The 14,892-nt window shown below is 40.3% G+C and overlaps 1 protein-coding gene across 6 annotated transcripts in view; it reads left to right on the forward strand.

Annotated features, from left to right (window-relative positions):
- zfhx3b (zinc finger homeobox 3b) overlaps positions 1-14,892 on the forward strand; it is a 376,578-nt gene that overhangs the window by 190,966 nt on the left and 170,720 nt on the right. For all 6 annotated transcript variants that reach the window (XM_053237891.1, XM_053237890.1, XM_053237886.1 and 3 more), the window contains one exon: positions 13,525-13,931. The gene's annotated coding sequence lies outside the window, so the exon portion shown is untranslated. The remainder of the gene's footprint in view (positions 1-13,524; positions 13,932-14,892) is intronic.

Consider the following 14,892-nt stretch of genomic DNA (forward strand, 5'->3'; position numbering starts at 1 on the left):
CAACACGGCACAACACAACACAGCACAAAAGAGCACAACACAACACAGCACAACAGCAGAGAACAACACAACACAGCACAAAAGAGCACAACACAGCACAGCACAGCAGAGAACAACACAACACAGCACAACAACACAGCATAATAACACAGCACAACACAACAGAACACAGCACAGCACAACATAATACACAGAACAATACAACACAAAACAACACAGCACAGCATAACATAATACAAAGAACAATACAACACAACACAGCAAAGAACAATACAACACAGCACAAAAACACAACACAGCACAGCATAACAGAACACAGTAAAACAGGATAAAACACAACACAATGTCTCATCGTCAAAGCTCACACATCAACCCAACCCAACCCAATCAAAACAACTCCTGTACATTCCTCTCTTAAACAAGTCTATTTCTTTCATTCTTTCTTTATTAGTTCTTTCTTTCTTTCTTTCTTGCATTTCACATTCCTTCTTTCATTCTTTCTTTCTAATTTATCATTACACTGGTAAAGACAAACCACACAAGCTTTGTGTTGTCTGGTTGCACTTGTCGTTGTTGTTTTTGCTCTCTCACCGTGTAACTTGAGCCCCGCTGTCACACCCAGATTAGTGGCTGTGTTTCCTAATGACGCGCTGCTGTAGAAGTCGTTACACACACTATCACTCCATCACTGACACCTCACATGGCCAAAGAGCTGCTGCGGCTGTTCTGAAAGGACAGAGCATTATATCTGTTACTGAAAGAGAGAAGGCTCGCATAAGGAACTTTGCATTCTTAAATAACTCCAGCGCTCTAATCTTAATGAGTCTCAACAGCAAATCTCTCATCTGTGGGAAAAAGAAAAGGAGGGATTAGGAAATGCAAGATGAGGAATTGTGTTTAGTAAATCCCCGGGTATGAAATTCATCTATGGAAGGAAGCTGCAGAAAGAATATGGATGCTTCTTAAACAACGCAACTTATCAGAGAGGAACAGAACATGCATTTAGGAGAAAATGCAAAGAGAAAAGCAGCAAAGAGATCCTTCACTTCAGCTAACTTTTGCAAAAAATTAAAATCAATCCCCAAAGTAGATTTGCATAAATGAAAGGCATTGTGTTCTCCAGGGCCTCATCATGTGTGTGTTTTTATTTGTGTGTGACCTCGACTGCAGTTGTTAGCCAGAAATAAATGAATTAATAAATGAATGTTACTCCTCGTAGCAGACGCACTAAAAATATGTGGCAGGGTGATGGAGTTCATGTGGCTTCAGCTTCAGCTTTCCTTCAGTCACTCAGATTCCTGTGCAGATTTTTGTTGTTTTCGTTGTTCTTACTAATCTTTCCCAAGTCTGGATGGAAAATTATAATTCCATTTTGTGCCTATCCTGGGAATACTGAACAGGAGGTGGGAATACACCCTGGACGGGACGCCATTATGCACACAAACTCATTCACACACTCATTCACACCTAGGGGCAACTTAGAATTGGCAATTATCCAGTCAATCATGTTTTTTTTTTTTTTACGAAACCCAAGAACCCGGAGGAAACCCTCATGGACACAGGGAGAACACGAGAACATTTATATGTCATCAGTGATCCTATAAAAAAAAAAGCAAGGCATTAGCACATTTTCTCTATCACTTTGTTTGCTAGTTCTTTCTTTCTTCCTTTCTTTCTTTTTTCTTTCTTTCCTTCTTTCTTTCTCAATCCCATAAATATCTTTCATTTGTGTGTTTTGGGACCTAGCCCTTCACTAACCCCACCACCCCCCACACCCCATGCTCCATCTTCAGGACAATCCTCATGAATGGTAGAAGGGATTGTTTGTTTGTGATCAGAACATTAGGGTCTTGTTCTTGTTTACATGTAAATCTGGTGGGAATAAACAACATCGTTGGTGTACTTCCATGGTCAAATCAGGTTCAAAGCTCAGTGTGTGATGATGAAGCGTCTCACTGTTCCTTTTATTGTTTATGAGAGGGAGAGGTAAATATTTCGGTACACTTGACTCTTGAACGTTCTGTGAACAAATGTGCTCCAGCTTAACATCTGGCCACCAGAGTCATCTCCTGAGTGACAGATAACATCTGGGAAGTCTGTAGATATCACACGATACAAGGTCCCCTTCTCCTTGTTTTCTGTCTCTGTCTCTCTCTATCTCTTGCTCTCTCTCTCTCTCTCTCTCTGTCTAGCTGTCTCTCAGTCCATTCACAACCATATCTGTCCATTGATTTCCCATTACCCCCATCCAGACTGGGAGGATGTTAGTGTTCACACCCAGCTCATTGATTAGCCATGCGTCACTCATTTACACACATGAGTCTGAGATCTGAGATAAAATCAACCTGGTCTCGTAAGAATTTGACTCAATATGTATAAAATGTACCTAGGGATAGATTAGGATTAAGTGCAAGGTTTCAGTCATATGACAAAAAAAAATCAAGGAACAAAGATTTGAATTTTGTGCAATTTTGCAAGTGATCAGATTCACCATTCCTACCCACCCTTTATTCAGATTTGTAATGATTTTTGTTTTGTTTTGCCCCAGTGGTGGACCCTTCTTTGTTTTGTTGTGTTTGGGCCTTTATTGTTTGCTTCATTCTCTCCTCATTCCTTTATTTTTTCCATTTTCTTCAATCTTCAATATATCAAAGTATCCAAGATTATATGCACTTTTCCTCAGCATGTTTCAAATATCAGACATTATGGTCATACATTTACTGGTTATATTCAAGCTTTGAGTTGTTTAAAACCTGCAGAGTTTAAATGGTATTTTTTCTGGGATACACACATTCACATTTACTATAAAAGTCCCATTAAACATGATGTGACATGTAACAAATCAATGGATTTGGTTTAATTTACATTTCAAACAGTTAAATGTATTTATCTCTACTTAAGCCCAGTTTACGCTTTACGATTTTCAGCCTGACAAAAATCTCAGATCGTAAAAAAGAATTCTGTCATAACTTGAAATTGGCGAAATTGGCTTAGGGTGTAATGTGACATGATAATGTATCAGCAGCTGATTTAGTGCCATTATGACCAAAGATGTGCAAAGACAAAGTTCTGGCAGTGTGAGAAATTTTTTGATGAAATTGTGTGTGAGCGCTGGTACAATGCTCGTCTACAACCCACCAATAGGAGGGCGGCATAGAAGGACAGCATAGGATGAGGCGAAACTCACAGGACAGCTACAAATACAGTAGTTGCAATGTTGCTAAATGAAATGGTTATTACTTCAAGCTCAGTTTGAAGAACGTTTGTGCTTATGCGAGCTCGTTTTCTGCACCAACTGATCACTGGTTGATGACGTAAGAAGAACATTGTTTAATCACAGGTCTGTCGTTTGAAGATCATCATTGTATAATCTGACATGGAGTATGTTGTCACCTTCTAAGATCGGACAAGATTTCATTGGGATCTCATGTTGTGTGACAAGTAATAATCTTTCTTTGAGTCTGCAGGCGATTGGCTCATAGTTCATACATCCTATAAAACTCTACTAATCATCTTGAAGAATTTAATACTCAAGACAAGATAAGTCAAATTTCCACACATTCCTCGTGTCCTTTGTTGTCTTATACTTCTATATTCTTCCTGCTGGTGCTTCAGTTTTTTAAATCAGCCAATTCTCAGTCTGTCATAGTATACAGTAAATAGCCATTAGCAATCATTCTCTTTCCTGGTAATATATTGCCTTCTTTTCGCACATGAGCATTTTAATAATTTTCCAGGAATTACACTAGATCTTGATGGCTTTATCAATCTTTTTCCTATTCAACCCATTTCATTAAATTCTTGAGTAAAAATGCATGTGTGAAAAATGCAAATGCCTCCATGTATATCGCCGCAGGTACTTGCTAATCCACATGACACACAGGGCCTCCAGATCACATATGTAAATAAGCACTGGGAAACAAAGGTGCGCAGTGTTCCTGGATGATTTGTCAGTTCTGTGACAAAACTTCTGAGGAATGTTCTCATGGCCAGCATGAAGACATTTTTCATGGGAGTGTTGTTACACTCATGAACAGCTTTCAGTGTTCTGTTTCGAAAGAGGACATAAAAAACTAAGGATGCATCAATACCATTTCAGTCTAGATACAAACACAGAACATGCTTGTTGGTACTCGTCAATACTGATACAGATACTGATGTCACAGTGAGTAATCTACTTAATATTAATCAATCAGGGGAATCACGGAACATTTTAGTTAGCTCTATTTATGTTTTCCTGGTTTTAATAGTGGCCATGAAAAACACACGCGCCATGTTTATTGGCTACTAGACTTCTTAATAATGTTATAATGTTAGTATCAGTGTGAAATGAAATATGTATCTGGGAGATGGAGGAAGGCATATCAGCTTTTGTCTGTGCAGGATGGAGCGTTTGCATGAGGGTGTGTTTAGTAGAAGTGTAGAAAAAAAAAAAGTCTCTCGCCTGGTTGTGAGTGTATTCTCATATCAGACAGAATATGTGTTTTCCTTGTGTGTTTATGTGTGCTCGCTAGCTTGCTTGCGAGAGTGTGTTTGTGTTTCTCCTTGTGTACCAGAGTGAGAATGACAGAAACAGAGAAGTGTCTCATCTTTTTGAGGCATGGCACCCCACCACCAGTCCCAATGACTGATGTACAGAGAGCCCAAAGGAAGATGCTACACAGCTGTTTTGTCGAACAGGAACAGGAAAGGTCAACACAGTAACATAAAAATGGTTCAAGCATAACCGTGTTGTATTCTTTGACAAACTCTGGAAAATGCACAGTGTAAGCTATGGGGAAGAGACGTGGTTTAAGGGGCAATAGTGGCATGCAAATCTACCATGGAGACTTTTCCACCCCCAGGAAAGATAGAGATGGAAGAGTGGGTCTGGCTGTTATCTGTAGATGCAGGGACTGGTGTGTCTTCTCTGCTGTTTTGAGAGGACAATAGCACTCTAATCCCAGTCCCGATGCCAGATTAATTCTCAAGACCACGGAAATATTAATTCCAGCCAAGAGCAGGGGAAGCACAATAACACGTCAAAACACTGCGATAAATAAAGAACCACAGCATGGAACGATGACCTTGCAAACTTTCAAGTCACGCTGTTTTGATTGCTGTATTATTTTCAAAATAAGGACTATTTTTTCTCATTCCAGCACAGTTTTCACTATTAATCTTCATAATGAATTATTTTTGTAACAGTGTCATTTGTCACAGATTTCCCTATGCTCAAGGTAGTATTTGAGGACTTTAATAGTTTGCAATACAAAAGGATAGAGGTTGTAAAAATAACACTTTCCCCACTTTAAAGGCTGTAAGGTGCATAACTAGAAAATTCCACCTCCTAGAAATTTTCCTACTTACATAAAGGGAGTATACAGGAGTTAAATTGGGATTTGAGAGGTGTGGATGCCATCAATTTAAAATCAGAACCATTTAAATGATGTTATTATATGAGGTTGATGTAATAAATTAAGATTATTACAATATTAGATTGTGTCCTAAAAGCTTAATTTAACTAAATACAAGCGGAACAAATTGCCTTGTTGATATTTCAAAAAAAGGGGTGGAGTCATTGGCATGTAGCTACTGTGAAGCTGTATAGCAGTCGATGGTCAGCACAGTTTATTAAATGGAATAGTTATGTTGATTTTGAAAAGATTATACGAGAATCGATTCACATTCACATTGTCCCATCATTTTAGCTCCTGGATATTTGGAATAGTGTTGAAGATATATCTGCTTCCTGGAAAGCCATGTCTGAATATTGCATTCATAGACACCATGGGAGTTTGGGATCACAACCACAGTCAGACTGTGGGTTTAATGACTGTGCCCTCCCTATGGCCGTTTCACAGGACAGTGTGAAGCTGGCAGGGTTTCAGATTCCTCCTGGCCTGTGATGTGTTAGTAAAGCCTCGGATGTTGCTCCACAGAGCTGGAGACCTTGCATAGGCAACATAATGGCAGGTAGAATGTCCTTGATGCAGCTGTGTCCTGGTTGTTGGAGTGAGGAGTGGCTTCTTGCTGCTTTGGCATGGATCTGACAGTTATTTTAGAGGTGCAGATGAAAGAACAATATATAAGCAATGACCATGGGTTATTTGAAGGACAGAACCCCTCCAAGTGTCTGCCTTAAGATATTAACTCCTTAAACCCTACAACACGGCAAAGTAAAGTAAAAGTAGAGTAAAAAAAAAAATCCTGTCATAGTCAAACTCTCAGAATGAAAGGCACAAAACTGTACTTTTCCTTGTCTCTGCAATGGTGCCATGTTTGTACCTTTTATTATATATCTTTTACTAGGGTTACGGTAAGATTTTAGTTTAAAGGGAAATCAGTGGTTCCAGTAATTTTGCACATTAAATTTACATTATTTTTACATTTTCAGGTAATGAATTCACACAAAAGGTATACCAAAAAGGGAAAGGTGAGAGTGCAGATTTCCAAATCTTCCACTGGATGAAGTCTGTCTTGTTTAATTGTTATGCCTCAGAGACATCTGCTCTGAGTAAATGCCACAGGCCAGAATTTCCAGCAAATTTGCATTGTAGAGGAGTGTAGAATATCTACAATGGAGAATTCTGAACAGTGTTCAATTTAAGCACAATTTTATATAACAATTCCTGACATGATTATGGACTATTCCATAAAAAAGAGGCAGCAGGCAATAATCAGTCAGGAGGCTGGACTAGCTAACTTTTGCTGTTGTATCTCTTACTTTATGTGGTTGGTGAATTAGCTAGCTTGCCTGCACACCAGTTCTGACAGATTGATAAGCCGGGTACATTCTTACAATGCACAAAACTTAAATTGAAGCTGGCAAAAATTCAATTGGCTAACTGTACAGAAAAAGAGGACTTGTTTGGGTGAAAGTGCAAATTTTTAATTTTTATTTTTACCCACATTTTCTCTCAATTGGGTCATTTGCCAATTCCCACCAACTAGCTAGCTCTCCTCTAACACATGAAAGCTGGGGAGGGTGAAGGCTAGCATTTGATTTGTCCAAGCTAGTACACATTTTTCAAACTACTAGTCATGCTTGGGGGAAAGAATACATGATCGCAGAGACTCTCACGATTGGTTAGTGTCGCTCCAAATGACAGGGAAGAGAGACACGAAATCCCACCCACCCAATTTTACTCTTCCCAGGTACAGATGGCTGTGGCATCATCAGGATTCGAACTTGTGATGCCCTGATGATTGGATGAACTCTTTTCTATTGAGCCACATAAAATTTATTGGCTGTTGGGTGAACTACTATGTTAAAAAGATACGCAGCCATTTGATGGAAGAAAAAGGGGCCAAACCAACTATGGAGCTCTCTAGTTATCCTTATACTCGTAGTTTCACACAAAACATGCTGCATCTTTCTTCTGAGCTTCTACCTAAAGCCATGACACTGTCAGTCAAGGCATTGCCCTGAACGCCTGGTCATCACATATGGTGCTCAGAGAGCATCTTTCTCACACTAATCCAGCAGCAGCCGGAGGTCACGCACATGCTCTGCAGGACAAAGAGAGAGTTTGAGGTGATAAGGTCTAATATGATCCAGGATAGTTCATTTATATGTTACGCACTAAAATATGAAAGGTTGGCTTTAATATAGTATGTTAATCCTCAAATCTCTTCCATACAGATGCCGCTTTCTGTTTTATGAGCCTCGGAAATAATCTCGGATTTAATTCTTTTTCATAAGCTTTTATTATCTTTCGAACACAATCAAGAAGCATTGTTGCAGCGTAAAAGTAATGAGACTGACCAAGTGTGAGTCACACCTTCTGATCCATGTTATTTTCACTCCTGAAAATCTTTACAGTTGTGTACAATGTCATAAATTTGTGCATGTTTGACACCACTTTATTCTCCCTGCGCAGTAGGGGAGTGAAACTTGAATGTCAGTGATAGGCTTAGATAGACTTCTCTCAGCTATCAGCTCAGCGGCACCCGCATAAGCACCACCGAGGATCCTGCCTCGCTGATGCTTCTTTAAACTGCTGTTGATATCCAGCAACAGACATGTGACATGCCCTTTCAAGAGAACATCATGAGGGACGTGTCCAAACTTAATTGTGTCCCATTTTTCCCTCTGGTGCCTTATTTTTGAACTGTTTCCATGTTTGTTGTGCTGATTGATTCGTTCCATAACCAGTTTTATCCGACAAACAACAAAGCCAGAAGAAGTGACTGCACTTTTATTTATTTATTTATTTATTTATTTATTTATTAGAGAGAAATCAAGACAAATTGAGCACATAGCTGCTGTGTGATCCGTGTCCTGAAACATCTACCAAGCTTCAGGCTTTCCTGGTCATCCAGGTTACCGCCTAAAAGCAAGCCTGCTTGATTTATTATATTAAAACCCTTTTGTTTTGCTCTGTAAATTTTTAATGCATTTTCTTCCAAAATCTAAGCAAAAAATCAATTTGAATAAAAGTAACCTCTATTGTGTAGGCTTAATTAGAAGGAAATTGCAACCAGGCACATGCCTTTCTTTAAGAGATTATTCACACTTTGAAGTCTGAAAGGTTTCTGAATCAGCGCCGCTAAACTGGGTCTCTTATAAGACATTGTTGTCTTCAATTATTTTCCCCTTATATGCGTGTCTCTGTGAAGCCGAGGTATCATTTATTATTTAAAGACACAATCGTCGCTGTTTATCTGAGATCCTTAAAAACGGGTTAGTGTTGCCAGTCACTTTTTTTGATTAAAAGGAACAAAGCCTAATAAAACCAGAAAACGGGAGGGCTGCTGTTCTCTGCTGTTTCGCTGTTTTTGCTGCCTTTATTGTCATTTAATGCGAGAAAGCAAGAAGGAGATCTGACGAGCATCTGACACCATGCTACACTAAATGTAGAGGGATGTGTGCTAACACAAGCGCTGCACCATTTCAAACGCAGTCTCAGTTTAAAGTGCTCCACCCTGCCATATGTCGTGAGCTGTTGAGCTGTGAATGCGACACGCATAATGACAGCTACTTGGTTTTGCAAATGCATTAACCCTGTGGGACCTGGGGAGTAACCAATGCTGACTTGTACAAATATTGATCATCGCCATGTCCTCTTTAACGTTACTGGTTTCAGAGGGAAGCATGGTGACACAGAGGGGCTTAGGATAACATCATCATCTTTGATAAAGCAAAATCTGTTGGGTTTTATTAGTATCCAGGTGACTGTTCTGTGTAGATTAGAGGTAGCCTATCAGTCGTGCATTGAGCCACTGAGGAGTTTGCCATTTTGAGGCTCATTCAGTGTTGTTCAGTTTTATTTATGTAGTGCTTTTAACAGAAGAATCTGTCATAAAGCGGCTTTACAGAAATCTGGAAGCAGATTTTGATCCCTAATGAGCAAACCAGAGGCGACAGTGGTGAAGAAAAACTCCCTGAGATGACATAAGGAACCCATCCTCTTCTTAGTCGGGTATAGTTCATACTGAATTATACTGAACTATAATCTGTACACTGTAATGATTTAATGATGATCAGGTCCACAAACTTTTGTCCACAAACTACGCCTTTCACCCTCCAAAAGTGACCATCATACCCAAATGTGGGTCATCTCCAAACTGTTGCCACAAAACTGGAAGCACACATTTGTATAGTATGTCTTAGTATACTGTAGCATTACAATTTCTCTTCATTGGAACTAAGAGGCCCAAACCTGTTCCAGCATGACAATGCCCCTGTGCACAAAGCGAGCTCCATGAAGACATGGTGTGTGAAGGTGGAAGAACTCGAGTGTCCTGCACAGAACCCTGACCTCAACCCCACTCAACACCTTTGGGATGAACTGGAACGCTGACTGCACCCCAGGCCTCCTCACCCGAAATCAGTGCCTGACCTCACTAATGCTCTTGTAGCTGAATGAACACAAATCCCCACAGCCACACTCCAAAATCTAGTGGAAAGCTTCCCAGAGGAGTGGAGCTTATTATAACAGCAAAGGGGACTAAATCTGGATTGTGATGTTCAACAAGCACATATGGGTGTGATAGTCATATGTCCACAAACTTTTGGTCATATAGTGTATGGACCATATAATTGATTTTTTCATGATATTTAACACTAAAATAGCCAAATACTGTATAAGTCATATGTGTTGACGGTTCTTTGGCTGGTTGATGGTTCTTAGCTTCAGAATATTTAACGCTTTTCCCAGAGAGACAAACTGAAGAAATCTTTAGCATTGACGTAGTATGCTGTAAAAGAGTCTACTTTTAACTTAAAAGTTTCCTTTTGTATGTAAGACTTGGGTATTCACTTCCGTTGCTAATTAATGTCCAGTTAACCATGCGCTCACAGAGATACTGTCCCTCTATATCCAACTGGTATCCAAGGTTAAAGTTTTTCAAGAACCAGCAGTTACTTCACTGCTACTTGCCTAGCCTCTGAGTTCTCAGAGTTCTGTACTCCAGGACCTGGCGCCTTAAACGCGGCAGACGACTGCTGATCAATACCTGAAAGCAGTCTGAAAAGATCTCTGACCCTGCATATGACACACAGAATACATTCAGGGTGATTGACCTTCCCTGACCTGGGCAGTGTGGGTCAGACTGGCCTGATATGTGGAGGGAGTAAGGAGCGGTCACTATTCCCCTTTCATAATGAAGTGGTCAGTATTGCTTTTCTGTCACTCAGTAATTACAGCGAGAGATATGGTCCTGGAGAAAGGTGGTGAAACAGAACACAGGACCCATGGCTGAGAATGGCAATGAGCAGGCAGTGACATGTAAACTACTCCACTATGGACTGCTGAAGAATAATGGCTCAGGAGGGGGACGCAGGAGACCACTGACACAGAAATACACAAAAATAATGTGGTGCTGTTCAGTTTTGCATCACTTTTTTTTTTTTTTTTACATCACATCACGTCACTGGAATATGGAGCTTGGAAGCTGACAAATGTATTTGAGTATATATTTCATGTATTTGAATTATTTACATGTCACATTAAATAATTTTTTCAGTGGTGGATGATAAATGTACATTTTTACTCGTGATTTTTCTTTGTTTTGGGATAAGATTGACCTTTACATTTTTGAGTTCTGAGATTTTAAAAAATCAGAACTCTAAATACAAATCTCAGAAATTCAAATCTCAGGAATACAGATTTTATGTAAATTGGGCCAAAGGGTGAATCATCCTTGATTCCCAGAGAATTGTTATTTGTGTTCATAATGGCATTGTTGCATGCACAAAATGATCTCTCATCACTATGACTGTTTCAGCTGTCTCTTAAATAAACTAGAACCCCCAAGTCCCATTGGTGTCTGTGTGGGACAGTCCTTGTGTGTGAATGTGCAGTGTAATAACACACACTGTGCTGGATTGCTATAGGCCTGTGGGACAGCAGCTTCACTCAGCCACCCCACCACCAGCACCACCACCTGAGACCCGTGCACATTCCTCCATCCACCAGCTAACTATTTAGTTGCGAGTGATTTGGTTAAGTGGGATTGACTTTTATCTGCGCTGTGCTGTGGGGTTGCTACTGGCGCTACACATCCTCACCCCCGTTGTTTCCCTCTGCCTGCCGTCTGCTCTCAGACCCTGTGTCACTTCCAGAACATTGCTATTGGCAGATCAGGCACGGCTGATCAATAGTCAGGGTCAGGGATGGCCAGCAGCCCTACGGCATTCCAGGCTGGGATATTGATCCCGACCCTGGCGTCTCAATATGGCGCTCTGTTTGCCCCAGTGTGCAGCCACAGTGAGAAGGATGGAGCACCGCACACTCACACTCAGGGCTCATGCCTTAAATATTGAATGAAATTGTGACCAGTGTAATCTAATTATTTCAAACTTAATTTAATACTTATATGAATAACCATTGTATAATTATTACCTCATTTCAGTAAAAATGTTAAAGTTCAAAAATACACTTACGCATTTCCTCTAAAATGTCATTGGACATTTAATTTTATATCTATAAAAAAATAATCTATGTAGAATAATACTAAATAATACTACCTGCAAGCATACTTTATTTACATGTATGTGTATAATAAATCTTATAAATATAATAAAATCTTTTTAATTGGATGATCATGAACATTTGCACATGAGGTGTCAAAAAATTTTGATCTTTTTCCCGGAGGTAACAATCTCCAAAACTTTTTTTATGCCTCCGCCACTAGGTGTATGTTTTCGGGTTGTCTGTGCTCCTGTCCGAGAGTCTCATTAGTGCCATATATCAAGAAGTAGTCATCGAATGGAATTGTTGTAACCAGCAGGTGAACGGATTCGATTTTGGAATTGAGCCAAACGGGGTCAAGGTCACAGCAAGGTCAAAAGACTGAAATTGTGGTTCTTCAAGAGCTTCCTTCCTGTTTGAAGTACAAATTAGCTGTTAGACGTTGGCGTCGAGTTCTGCTTGTTTGTATTATTTTTCCAGATATCGTATTGTATATCCAACACTATGGGGTATGAAAAGTTCTGAAACACCCAGTTTGATTCCAAGGGCACTTGATAAAATGATTATTTCAGGATGATGACAAAGCATCAGTGTGTGAAACTGTATGAAATCTTTTCCTAGTGTTAGACACTACCCAGATTCTTTACTGCCCTCACCCTGCACTCCCTCAGATCCTCTTCCTCCCTGCACTTCTCTGTCTGCTTGCTTTCCTCGGCTGCTTGTTTTTGTAGCTAGTTTTAAGTGCCTCTCCCTGGAGCCCCTCATCAGCAACTTAATAAGAGCTCTTGGGAACAATTAAACACCATCTTTAACTCTGTTCTAACCACAGAGGTAAAAATAATCGTAAAAATGTTGCCAAATAGAAGGGGCTCCGGGGGGAGCGTTCAGAAATCACAGACTGCCTTTCTGCTCTGTCCTGTATTCCCCCAACAGGGGCGCGGGCGAGAGCTGACAGAGCCGTAGCCTGTGACAGACGCTTTTACTCAGCTTTCTGCCGCAGCCCCTTGTGGCATCCGGGGTCCCTTTTACTCTTCCCTTTCTCTTTTTTTCTCTCTTTCTGTGAAGATAGTGACATGCGAATAAATATGTATTGTCTAAGTGACTTTGTTGTTGTGTATGAGAGATCTTCAGCAGAAGGCGCAATTATGTGGCTTATTACAGGAATATGTCTTGTTCTGGTTATGGAGGAAATTAAATTTCTCCAGAAATTTCTTTTTTTTAAGCCCACTATGGCACAAGAAGAGAAATTACTCAAAGCAATACATTTATTGCTTGATGTTATCTGGAAAATAAGGTTTTGTCCTGCAGCTGTAATAGAAATAATTATATATTAATGTTGCATTCACTAAGACAGCTTATTAGAGAATTCAAAAGGCCTGATAAAAGACATATTGTGTTCTTCCTCCTCCTTTTTTCGAGGGGGGAAAAATAGCAAATCTGCGGTCACTTATTATAACGCATAACTAACATTGGATTTAGGTCTTCTCATCTCCGCTTGCTTTGTAGGAAAACACTTTTGTGCAAGATCCAAGATGCTTTTATGTTTAAACAAGCATACGGTTTGACTTTGTCTCAGTCATTATTAACGGTTCTGGTTTTGTTTCTGTTTTTTTTTTTTCTTCTATAGGTGGCACTATCAAAGAGTGGAAAAGCTTTTTCTCCACAAACTGTGGATTCTTCAAAACCAAATCCCAGTGACTGGGCCTCATAGCTTTGAAAAGCCCTGGAAATACCTGGAATTGTAGGACGGCATCATCACTCCAAGCCCTTGCCCAGGGACTTGCTTTAAGTGCCCAGGCACTGGATCTTGAAAGCTTTATCTTCTGCATATACCAATAGAAAAATTTAAACAAACACTGTAGCTTTAACGGTCGTGATAGCTTCGGCTGGCCCCTGAACCAAAACCTTTTGCCGTGACTGTGAGGGTTGTGACCTTTCTGACTCCGGCATCAAACAGACACTTGAAAAAGAAGATCGCGGTCAGAGAGGAGCTTCCGAGCGGCAGTGAATCAAACCAAAAAAAACCCACATCAGGTAAGGCTGTGAAATCGTTTCTGCTCCCTGCTGGCTACACACCCCGAGCTTTTGAGCTCCTCTGGGGGTTTGTGAAGGAGACACGCAGCATGGCCCGGCTGCACGCTGGGTCTGCTGAAGAGGCTGCAGATAAGCTCCCGGGCTTCCCGGTTTCGTACCCGGTTTGCTCCGCTGAGATTAGGGACGTGTAATGGGTTGTTTGGTGAGCTCGTGGAGGGCCTCTTTAGAGGCTCGTGCTGGATTGCTTTCAGAGACATGCGATGGCTGTGCAGATAGAGCGATGAGGGTGTGTGATGCCGGGAGACGTGTGTGCACTTGAAATGGGAGTGTTAAGGTGTAGGATATTATACCACTCATTCAACGCTGTTGAATTCTCAATTCTGATTGGTCAGAAGGTGTTCAGCTCTGTCCGTAGTGCAGCCGCAGGTTTATATTAATGTGCTCGTTCTAATACGTTTGTTCTATTTAACGAAGGGAAATGTGTGTAATCATTGATATGGTTAGGTTTTCTGTTTATTTAATTTAATTTAGTGATGAACAGGGACTAACTTGTTTTCACAGATGTTCCACAACATTGGATGTAACTATAAATGGCTAAAAAAGTATGATGTGTCACTCTTTAACAAATTGAAAATTTTAATTGTTGGCAAATTCCTGTGATATCAGGACGTGCTGCTAGAAGTTAATAATCAACTCCACTTCCCATCATTGATTACTTTCCCAGAACATCATGGCCCGAAGTGTTTTTGTCCTTACTTAGCTCATTCTCCGGTAATGCGTGCTAACCTGAGATGCTATTTTGTTTGTCTTTTTTTTGTGACACGGTCAGCATGCTAGCTCATTAGCTCATGTGAATAATACCATCCTCTGCTCCCTGTGTAATCCCAATCGAAAGTAAATGGTGTTTACGGAATTAAGTGAATAGAAAAGAAAACAGGCAGAATGCAAAAGCGGCAAGGAG

This window comes from Pangasianodon hypophthalmus, chromosome 11 (genome assembly GCF_027358585.1).
Source record: "Pangasianodon hypophthalmus isolate fPanHyp1 chromosome 11, fPanHyp1.pri, whole genome shotgun sequence".
Taxonomy (NCBI): domain Eukaryota; kingdom Metazoa; phylum Chordata; class Actinopteri; order Siluriformes; family Pangasiidae; genus Pangasianodon; species Pangasianodon hypophthalmus.